The sequence below is a fragment of the Lampetra fluviatilis genome, chromosome 3, assembly GCF_964198595.1.
Source record: "Lampetra fluviatilis chromosome 3, kcLamFluv1.1, whole genome shotgun sequence".
NCBI classification, from domain to species: domain Eukaryota; kingdom Metazoa; phylum Chordata; class Hyperoartia; order Petromyzontiformes; family Petromyzontidae; genus Lampetra; species Lampetra fluviatilis.
In genome coordinates this window covers 27,489,317-27,501,576 of record NC_136277.1, presented here as the reverse complement: position 1 = coordinate 27,501,576, position 12,260 = coordinate 27,489,317, and positions in this window count along the sequence as shown.

Here is a 12,260-nt window from a genome sequence, read left to right as displayed (position 1 = left end):
CCGTCAACTGCTATGATATTGACGACATTTTCTGTTCAAGTGAATACTCTATATGATTGCTGATGTGAAAATGTTTATCATTAGTTGTAAAGCCTAAGCCATCTTTAAAATACTTTTAGAGTCATTCCTCTCGCATGCCTTTTTTGGGATCGGGCTAAAGGTCTTAAAGCATCCCCCCTCAATATTGCGGCACTGGTATAGTTCTAGGATGTGCGAATGTCCCACCTAATACCAATGCCTCCAAAAAAACATCTGATTGAAGACCCCCCCAAAAAACACCCTTCAGGTCTTACCCCAGAAACAATGGTCCCCATTGAACCATTTCGGAACATTGCATGAGAGATGCGGTCATCTTTTACACCCCTGGAAGATGGGAACGCACACAATGTGACCGCGGACACTAATCAAACTGGACCATGTTGTAAATCAGTGCCCATTTCTATCGTTTGCTGGTGGCATTGCAGACCTACAACAAGCCACTTCATAAGCTGTCCACGTGTTCATTAATCTTGACTTGGTTATTTTATTGTTGCCAATCACCTCTACTTATGCAAGTAGAAGAAGACCTGTGTAACAAACTACCGTAATTAAAATAACAGTACTTTTTTTTAAGACTGATCACGTGCCTCTTATCCAATATTTACAGCACATTTTTTTGTCCCGTTTATACGTTTCATTTATATTTATGCACAGTTCACTTTGTGTTGTACAGATTAAACAAAAAAAAATATCCAAATGTGAAAAAAATGTTAAACTCTGATGTTTTCCTGGATAAATTGGATTTGTTGGCAGTTGACTTCAATGGGCTTTCATGTGATTATAATGTAAGTGTACTGTAAAGGTATATGCTTTTGCAAGCTTAAAAATATAGAAATTACTTAGACAACCATAGTTTGTTATATAACCAAAATCTGCTGTGTTCAGTAAAAAAATACTGAACAGATGTACATGCTGAGACCAGTATTTAAATTGAGACTTTTACCGTACAACACTACAGTGTACTCTTAACATTTTGTAACCCACCAGCGTTTTTAATTATATTGCTTGATTAATCCATGTTCACGTGATTAATCAAATACAAGTGCCATTGTGCGCTAGCCATTAAAACACCTCAAGCACAAAGCCTGGCACTTGTCCCAAATGAAGTGGCGTTGGGGATTTGTGCAATTATGACTTGGGCCAGTGATAGTGTGCCACGTGGGTGCTAAAAGATGATAAATACTCTGCAGTGAAATATAAAAGGTTGTTATGATTGGTTTTGCCCCTGATGGGCAGAGCTGAGATGTATGGATTTTTTTTCCTTCTCTTTCCAACTGCTGGATCCCAGGAGTAGCTAGTTTTTACTTTTCTGCCCCATCAGAACTCAATCCCATTTACTCTGTTTGAAATGTAAAATTTTAAGGGTTATAGAATTGATCTAACCACTCACTTGGTGCTCCTAGAGCCGGTGTGGTAATATCTAACAATGCTCTATTGCTGATTGTGTGCTGATAATGTACATACTGTAACTTATATCTTTTTCAGTAAATAACTTGGAAGGATTTTGTGTGTACATGAATTTTATTTGATTTAATATATAGTTTATTTCATGAGTTTGTGTTGGGATTTAAATTACTCCGTTTTCATGGTATATCTTGCAGTGAAAATTGTAAGCATTCAATCGAACTTTTCTAATTGTAAGGTAATGTTTATGTAGTTTTTTTTAAAGGATAAAGGAATCCTGGTGATGGCCTGATTCTCCCAACTTGTTACAAATAAATTTTGATTTAAAGCTTTCGTGACTGCAGGGATTCATATTCTTGGTTCTTTCGGTAAAGTCACGTAGAAGGGACTTTACCGAAAGAACCAAGAATATTGTTACAAATAGTTTATTAAAAGTAGTGATTTCCTCCAAGTGGAAAGTGACTAACTCCATGGAGATTTGCAAAGTTTGCTTGGTAATTATTGCCCTTCTACTATGGGGGATTCCCACCGCATATTCTCACCACAGTTTATTTTCCTGGATACATCTGGTGCAGGGCTAAGATTTCTGTTTCACATCTGCCACCTCGGAGTGGCGGCATTGGCATTTTGGGCGACAGATTGTCAAATTAATCTTAATTTTAGAACTTTCGTGACTGCAGGAATTATTATTTGGTTCTTTCGGTTAAGTCACGTCTAAAGATAAAATAATAAATTAAATTAAATAATAGAATACGACGTTTCGATTGCAACACAAGCAATCATCATCAGGTATAATGAAATAGCGACATAAAATCTAACCAGAAAACTATAGACAGACATATTAGCAGACAGATATCACCAAGATACATAGAGAGAGCAACACAGGTAACAGAGAGAGGTGGTCGTCTCTGTGGGGTGGCCTTAAATAGACAGAGGAGGGCGGATGCAGAGAGAGGGAGGGGGGTTAGAGAAAAAATTAGCATATCAATGAGTGGACAACAAAACGTGGTGCTGCAAGTGCGATGACACGGCAAGCAAGCCTGAAAATCAGGAGAAGGACACACTAAAATTAAATAACCTAGTAAAATATCGAAATGTAATGTAATACAACACAGAGAAGACCCTCTGTGTTGTATTACATTACATTTCGATATTTTACTAGGTTATTTAATTTTAGTGTGTCCTCCTGATTTTCAGGCTTGCTTGCCGTGTCATCGCACTTGCAGCACCACGTTTTGTTGTCCACTCATTGATATGCTAATTTTTTCTCTAACCCCCCTCCCTCTCTCTGCATCCGCCCTCCTCTGTCTATTTAAGGCCACCCCACAGAGACGACCACCTCTCTCTGTTACCTGTGTTGCTCTCTCTATGTATCTTGGTGATATCTGTCTGCTAATATGTCTGTCTATAGTTTTCTGGTTAGATTTTATGTCGCTATTTCATTATACCTGATGATGATTGCTTGTGTTGCAATCGAAACGTCGTATTCTATTATTTAATTTAATTTATTATTTTATCTTTAGACGTGACTTAACCGAAAGAACCAAATAATAATGTCAAATTAATGTTCAGCATTGGGCGATTTGTGACCCAAGGTTAACACTGGTCAACACACTTTTTCTGGAATAAGGTATTCCAACTGTTTTAAGGTAATTTTGGGGTGCTGATTCCAAATCTGGCATCAGTTTTTGTCTATCACATCAGGTTTTTGAGATATCAAACATTGCATTTTCAATAAAAACTGCAGAAGAAAAAAATTAAATAAATGTGGATATCTACATAAATGATATTATAAACACACTATCCTAAAAATACAGCACCATATTTTAACACTAAAGCAGTCACTGACTCGCAACAACTTGCAATCATAAGTGACAGTTAATTTCGGGTAAAATCGATGAAAATGGGGTATGCCGATAGGATAAAAATGAGAAGTGATAGAGCAAATCTGAGATCAGATTTGGAATCAGCACCCTGAAATTAGTCTAAAACAGCTGCAAAAGTCCAGGCCAGAATCTTTTTTGTTGTTGTTGACCAGTGTAATAGAATCTTCAGGTGGCGACATTGGAATCGTTGTGTACAGCACTGAACTAATGTTTGCTGCTATGCGGGAGGGTGGTAGATAGTTGTTTTTGGGAAGAGACGGATGACGAAATGCGATTCTCATTCAGAGCTGTATTTGCCAGTACAGTGGTAAGTGAATTTTAATTACTTGCCTAATACTTGCATATCTTTGTGGTGGATGCAAGACATTGTGTATTATGAAGATGTACTCATTTGGGTCTTTCGAATGTGGTACAACCCGAAGACAAATAGTTTTTATAGCACAACTGCAACAACCTACGCAGTATTTAAACATGTTTTTGCGCCATATTGGTTCACTGGCCATGAGCTGGCCAAATATTTGGATCGGCAAGAACAGAAAATCCTGCTGTGGTGTAACACGAGCACCTATCTGCCCTGTGCAGCCCTTGTTGCAGCCACATTTTTTTCCGCCTGACACTTTGTCATCTGCATTTCCAGCCACAATTGAATTTCCCCTTTAGATCCACTTCTAATTTACGATTGTGGCAATGTAAATGTGTGGGGGGAAATCTGCGAAATGGTTAATGTGTTGGATTTCATAATATATGATAGGCAAGCAATTCTTCCATTTAAAATAAATGTGCTTGAATCGCATGGTTGCTAGGGTGAGCAGACTTACACATTTAAGAAGTGCATTGCTAAAAATTTGTGTTGGTAATATGTGGAAAACTGGATGTTAATAATGGTTACATGGCTGGGTGTGTTATCTATCAGGCAATGGTAAATAGTGCAAAAAAATCAGCTGCGAACACATTGAAAGCCACATACAATAGACAGACACATCTGGTTAGGAAAAAAACTGCCATTCTGGAGGCGCATGATTAATGTTGCTGGTTTGTTTTGCAAGTCACTGCAATAGAAAATGTATTTATACTATTCATGTTTTATTGCAACTTGCAAGAGATTTTATACAATTATTTCTGAAAAGGTCGTACTAGTATGCAATTCAAATTTTCCACAATTTATGCAAATTCCCATTCGTTGCAGAGGTTGAGCCTGGTAATACACATACAGCAAACCATTCCCTATCGCGTGTTTAGCTATCGCGGTTTCGCGTCGAATTTATTAAGGTACAGTTCGCTAATCTCACCCTTATGGCCCGACCATTCGCTGTTGACCGTATATGAACCACCCAGCCCCACCCCTCCCACCCCCCACCCAGCCCCTGCCCACCCTCTCCACCCAGCCCCTACCCACCCTCCCCACCCAGCCCCTACCCACCCTCCCCACCCAGCCCCTCCCCACCCTCCCCTCCCTACCCAGCCTCTCCCTGCACGACGGACACAATAAACCCTGTGGGCTGGTGTAACCAGGAGGTTCCTACCAGTATCAGAATCTTTATAAATGGAGGAATCCGATGAGCTATGAAGCTCTTTTTCACTGATGCACAGGAAATGAGCCTGCCGGTCATCACAGGGACACGCGTGTAATGCCACCGCTCTGATGTATAGCTGTGCAGTCTGTTGTGTAAGACTGGGTGCATAAAAATGAATGATGGTCAATGCAATTCAGCATAATGTGCACGCGCCTTTCTGCTCTGCTAACTAAAATAAATTGCTGTCATTGCCATGCATTCGTTACAAATCCTGGTGAAATTTACATTATTTCAAAAAAAAAGTCCTTGAAGATGTTCATTGTCCGAGGAAAAATTAGGCTCTTTTAAATAGGTATATATTGATCTAATTGTATATTACATACGTGAAGAAAAGCATTTTGACATTTAATGTCATCGTTTTTTTAAGTGCATGAGCCGAACAATTTTTGCTGTATTTTAGTGTTCTACAGTTTTTTTGTTAAACAAAGCTGTTGAATCATACCCTATGTACAAATAATATTTTGAGCAATGTAAATTACCTTCTACATCATGTGACCTCCTTTGCCAGTACCAAAATATGAGAATAGGTTTTCCCTTTTCTGGTAACAAAACAGGTGTTAAGATGTTAAAACACCAAACTGAAACCTTTTTACAAGGAATCATGTCTGCATTAACCACAATATTTGTGGTCAGAATGCAAACAAAAAACGTACTCTGATAATATATGCATTGTCCTTGAAAATGATTGGCCCACACCAGAGACAGCTTTCTTTGCAGCCTCATCTCAAAACGGTGTTAGACCAGAGGACACCAAAATGGTGAGACGTGACATCACAACAGTCTAATCCTAATGTTAATTTAAGCTGAGATATTCCTCTAAGTATGGCTTCTCATGTGTATTTCAGTTAAAACAATTAAGCAGGGAGAGTGAGTTTGAGACAATGATAGACAGCAGACAGGCAAGCGAAGATGAAGGTGCAGGGGAGGGGGAGGAGCTTGGACCTCGCCCAAATCAGCCAAATATTAATGTCATACCTAGTCAAACCCTTTCAAATAGGACACTCTACTTTCAGGAGAAATTGTTTAAAGATTATACTTGGCTCCATTACAGCCCCTCCTTAAAGGGGGCCCTCTGTTTCTATTGTGCTAAATACTTTGCAACACAAAAGCTTGCGGCGAAAGCAGATTCAGCTTTTGTCAAGACTGGCTTTAAAAATTTGAAGAAGGCACTGGAGAAATGTAGTGCGCATGAAGACAGCCAGTGTCACAAATTAGCTGTGATGACTCGGATTCAGGAACCAAAACCTGTTAATGTGCAACTTTCACGTGAGCTTGAAAGACAGCAGCAACAAGTGAGAAGAAATGTTATGAAGATTGTTGGGGGTGTGAAGTACTTGGTACGGCAAGGTCTGGCTTTTCGATGCGTTGATAAGGAGAGTGGGAATTTCAGCCAGCTTCTAAAGTACAAGGCAGAGGGTGATGCAGAGTGGACCACCTGGCTGAAAGGTCACTTTTATTTCACCAGTGCCCAAATGCAAAACGAAATATGAAGCTGGTGGGCAGTACAATCGTTAAAGAAATTGTGTCGGAAATAACATCACTACCAGTGGTCCAGTTCGCACTTATCATTGATGGCACCCAGGATATATCAGGCGTTGAGCAGAAGTAAATATGTTTGCGCTTGGTAGATGCAGATCAACAACCAAAGGAATAATTCCTGGGACTCTACGAAGTGTCATCAACGACGGAAAAATATAGCCAAGATGGCATGTGATGTGATGATGCGTCTTGGCCTTCCTCTGTCCCATCTTCGAGGACAAACTTATGACGGTGCCGCAAATATGGCTGGACGATTGCAGGGGGTGCAAGCCATTTTAAAGAAAGAACAACCGCTGGCTATGTATTGTCACTGTGGTCCACACTGCGTGAACTTAGTTGCACATGCTGCCTGTGTAGCCTCTCCACTGGTAAGAGAATCAATGGGTCTGGTGCATGAATTTAATCAATCTGGCAAGTTCAAGGTGGTTTTTCAGGAAATCGCAAAATCAGCATTGTTTCACCTCGTTGAAACCTCTCTGTCCCACCTCTCTGACCCCTCTCCCAAGAAGTGGGGGTCATATCCAGTGCCGGATGAAGCTAGTGCGGGGCCTGTAGCATATGTTATAAAGGGGCCCTAAATTGAAAAAAAATATTAAAACACATTTTTAAGCTTGATTTGAAGCTTTCGTGACAGCAAGAATCCATACTCTGGTTCTTTCGGTAAAGTCACGTAGATAGAAAATCAATAGATCACGACGTTTCGATCGCAACACGAGCAACCGTCATCAGGTGAAACAAACACAGCAGGAGGACTGCTGACGTAGGAGAAAGAGCTGCTGCAACAAGAGTTTATATAGGATTTTTGGTGGGCCCAACCCAAGGGTAAGTGGGCGGAGCTAGAGAAGGAATTTGTACGTCAATCTTGATTAGGAGCTGTAAATATGAGAGATTAGCAGAGGTGGGACAAAGTCATTGTTATGCAAGTCCAAGTCGAGTCGCAAGTCATCAAATTCATGACTCGAGTCTGACTCGAGTCCAAGTCACATGACTCGAGTCCACATCTCATAGGTGGGACAAAGTCATTGTTATGCAAGTCCAAGTCGAGTCGCAAGTCATCAAATTCATGACTCGAGTCTGACTCGAGTCCAAGTCACATGACTCGAGTCCACACCTCTGGAGATTAGCATGTCAATGTGAGACGGCCCAGCCACTAGAGGCGTGCCAATGAGAATATTATCATGTCAATGTCAGAGAGCCGGGCAACAGGCACAAAAAAAACCCTAAGAGCAAGAGGTACACATGATAAGAGAGAGACACACGGAGAGTCGGAAATAACAGCTGACATCGGCAAGTAGGATGGAAACATCACAGTCAGTTAAGACTTTACTTGGTTAATAACGTCCTTCCAATGATTTCTCAGTTTGTACCCATCTTCTCGGTTGAAGTTGTGTCTGTGTTTATATATCTGGATGGCTTCATGAACCAATCTTTGATGATAGCCGGTGGATTTGCACAGTATTTTCGTCTTGGAAAAATCAATTTCGTGTGTGCCCACAGCGTTAAAACAATGATCCGCAACGGCCGATGTATTGGTCCTACTGTGCTTCAGATCTGCCTTGTGTTCGCGACATCACGTAACGCCAAGATTGGAGCCAATTGTGAAAAACAAAAAATGGAATGGCCTTTCGTCTCCTTGAGTTCTTTTACACAATGATGCGTTGGTGCCAACTGGATTTTCATTAGCACCAATATTGTGAATAGTGGTTTTTACTCGTAAGTTCTGACATATGTAAGTATGCATGGTGCTGAGGACATACGAGCCCAGCGCTGTTGCATCGTTCTTGGCTACAAGCCGCAGAATCTTGTTTTCATTATTTCACTTACAGAGCTGCAGAGCCTGTAACGGAGAATACGACCGGGGCTGGTTGTAAACGGATTTCGATCAGATGTTGTTTCTCAGCAAATATGACATAGTACAAACCGGCAAGTTTAATATGTTATCAACTTTCTGTTAGGATGTTTTTTTATTACTTTAAAAACCTTTTTTTCAAACTTGAGAAATGTATATTCTTTGGGTCTTTCGGTAAAGTCACGGAGATAGGTTCAAAGAAAATAACAAAAAACTATGAAGTTTCGATCGCAACACAAGCGTCCGTCATCAGATAGATGAGGTTAGCTTCTAAAGGCAACTGTTTATTAAGGTTTGAAATGGGCGTAGGAAAAGGATGGCAAGCTACCATTCTTGGATGTTTTAATCGAAAGGAGACCAGATGGCTCAATGGGACACTGTCTACAGGAAAGCCACCCATACGGATGCATATCTAAATCCTGACTCCCACCACCATCCTTCTCAGAATAATTCCCTCATCAAAACTCTGCACCATAGAGCTCGATGTATTTCCGACCATCATCACCTAGCCAGTGAACTGGAACACGTACACCAAGTCCTCAAGATGAATGGATATTCAGACTACGCAATCCGTAAAACTATCACCCCAACAGTTGGGAAAGAACCATCAGAGGACACAATCAAAACCATCATACATAGCAGGGGTCACCAAAAAGATCTCCAAAATAATGAGCAAACACAACATCCAGGTTCGATTTAACACAGTACATCAGATTTGTGATCTGATCCCATCTGTGAAGGATGTGATCCCTGACATGCAATTACCCCGGCGTCTGCAAACTAAGCTGTGTCTGCGGCAGTAGTTACATTGGGGAAACTAAGCGACATGTCTCGGACCGTGTTCGTGAACACAAGGCGGATCTGAAACACGGTAGGACCAATACCTCGGCCGTGGCTGTTCATTGTTTTAATGCGGTGGGCTCACACAAAATGTATTTCTCTAAGACGAAGGTTCTTTGCAAACCCACTGGCTATCAGCAAGGATTCGTTCATGAAGCCATCCATATATATAGACACAGACACAATTTCAATCGAGAAGATGGGTATAAACTGAGCAATCATTGGCAGGACGTTATCAACCAGTTTAAGTCATAACTGGCTGTGATGTTCCCATCCTACCATCTTCCGATGTTAGTTATTTTTCGCTCTCTGATTTTACATTCACAGGTTAAATTTCTCACACTAACACAGCCACCTCGCTCGCCGAGCTCGAGGTTGCTGCTCTGTGATCTCCCATTAACACGCTCATCTCTCACATTAACATGCTCATCTCTCACATTAACATTCTCATCTCTCACATTAACATGCTCATCTCTCACATTAACATGCTAATCTCTCACATTAACATGCTCATCTCTCACATTAACACTCATCTCTCACATTAACAGGTTAATCTCTCACATTAACATGCTCATCTCTCACATTAACATGCTCATCTCTCACATTAACATGCTCATCTCTCACATTAACATGCTCATCTCTCACATTAACATGCTCATCTCTCACTTTAACAGGCTAATCTCTCACATTAACATGCTAATCTCTCACATTAACATGCTAACCTCTCACATTAACTTGCTAATCTCTCACATTAACATGCTAATCTCTCACATTAACATGCTCATCGCTCACATTAACATAGCCACCTCGGCGATCTCCCATTAACATGCTAATCTCTCACATTAACATTCTCATCTCTCACTTTAACAGGCTAATCTCTTACATTAACATGCTCATCTCTCACATTAACACGCTCATCTCTCACATTAACACGCTCATCTCTCACATTAACATAGCCACCTCGGCGATCTCCCATTAACATGCTAATCTCTCACATTAACATGCTCATCTCTCACATTAACATGCTCATCTCTCACATTAACATTCTCATCTCTCACTTTAACAGGCTAATCTCTTACATTAACATGCTCATCTCTCACATTAACATGCTAATATCTCACATTAACATGCTCATCTCTCACATTAACATGCTCATCTCTCACATTAATAGGCTAATCTCTCACATTAACATGCTAATCTCTCACATTAACATGCTCATCTCTCACATTAACATGCTAATATCTCACATTAACATGCTCATCTCTCACATTAACATGCTCATCTCTCACATTAACATTCTCATCTCTCACATTAACAGGCTAATCTCTCACATTAACATGTTAATCTCTCACATTAACATGCTCATCTCTCACATTAACATGCTAATATCTCACATTAACATGCTCATCTCTCACATTAACATGCTAATCTCTCACATTAACATGCTCATCTCTCACATTAACATGCTCATCTCTCACATTAACATTCTCATCTCTCACATTAACAGGCTAATCTCTCACATTAACATGTTAATCTCTCACATTAACATGCTCATCTCTCACATTAACATTCTCATCTCTCACATTAACATGCTCATCTCTCACATTAACATTCTCATCTCTCACATTAACATGCTAATCTCTCACATTAACGTGCTCATCTCACATTAACATGCTCATCTCTCACATTAACATGCTCATCTCTCACATTAACATGCTCATCTCTCACATTAACATGCTCATCTCTCACATTAACATGCTCATCTCTCACATTAACATGCTCATCTCTCACATTAACATGCTCATCTCTCACATTAACATGCTCATCTCTCACATTAACATTCTCATCTCTCACTTTAACAGGCTAATCTCTTACATTAACATGCTCATCTCTCACATTAACATGCTCATCTCTCACATTAACATGCTCATCTCTCACATTAACATGCTCATCTCTCACATTAACATGCTCATCTCTCACATTAACATGCTAATATCTCACATTAACATGCTCATCTCTCACATTAACATGCTAATCTCTCACATTAACATGCTCATCTCTCACATTAACATGCTCATCTCTCACATTAACATGCTAATATCTCACATTAACATGCTCATCTCTCACATTAACATGCTCATCTCTCACATTAACATGCTCATCTCTCACATTAACATGCTAATCTCTCACATTAACATGCTCATCTCTCACATTAACATGCTCATCTCTCACATTAACATGCTCATCTCTCACATTAACATGCTAATCTCTCACATTAACATGCTCATCTCTCACATTAACATTCTCATCTCTCACATTAACATGCTCATCTCTCACATTAACATGCTCATCTCTCACATTAACATTCTCATCTCTCACATTAACATTCTCATCTCTCACATTAACATGCTCATCTCTCACATTAACATTCTCATCTCTCACATTAACATAGCCACCTCAGGGCGCTGGCCGTGGAGTCCGCTCAACGATCTCACATTAACATGCTAATTGTTACTTGGCAGCCCTTTGCTTGGTGGAAAACCCACCACCGTCGCGGTCGCTGCCCACCATTTACATTCAAATTGGCTGCTGACATTTGGGCTATGCCCATGTCAAACCTTTATAAACAGTTTGCCTTTAGAAGCTAACCCCCTCTTCCTGATGACGAACGCTTGTGTTGCGATGGAAACGTCGTAGTTTTTTGTTATTGCCTTTTAACCTATCTACGTGACTTTACCGAAAGACCCGAAGAATATTAATTCCTGCAGTCATGAAAGCTTTAAGTCAAGATTGAGAAATGTAATTCAATTCGAGTCCCTTATGGGGCCTTATATTTTAAGCAGCATATAATTGGAATGTAAATTTAGTGAAACATTTTAATCTGCTCTATTGATGTCAAGAAACCGCAATGAATATTGAAAGTATATTTTACCACGTAAAACAGTGCAATTATATTTTGTTATGCTTCATTGCCTGCTGTGAATTTTTGAATATTAGCTTAGAGAAAGTGCTCAACTGAAGTGAGTTGAAAATAAAATCTGACTTTAAGCTGATAGATTGCACCACTTGCTTGCTTTTCGGTCAACCAAGTGGGCATTGCGAATCTGAGATTAGAATACAGGGTGCAGG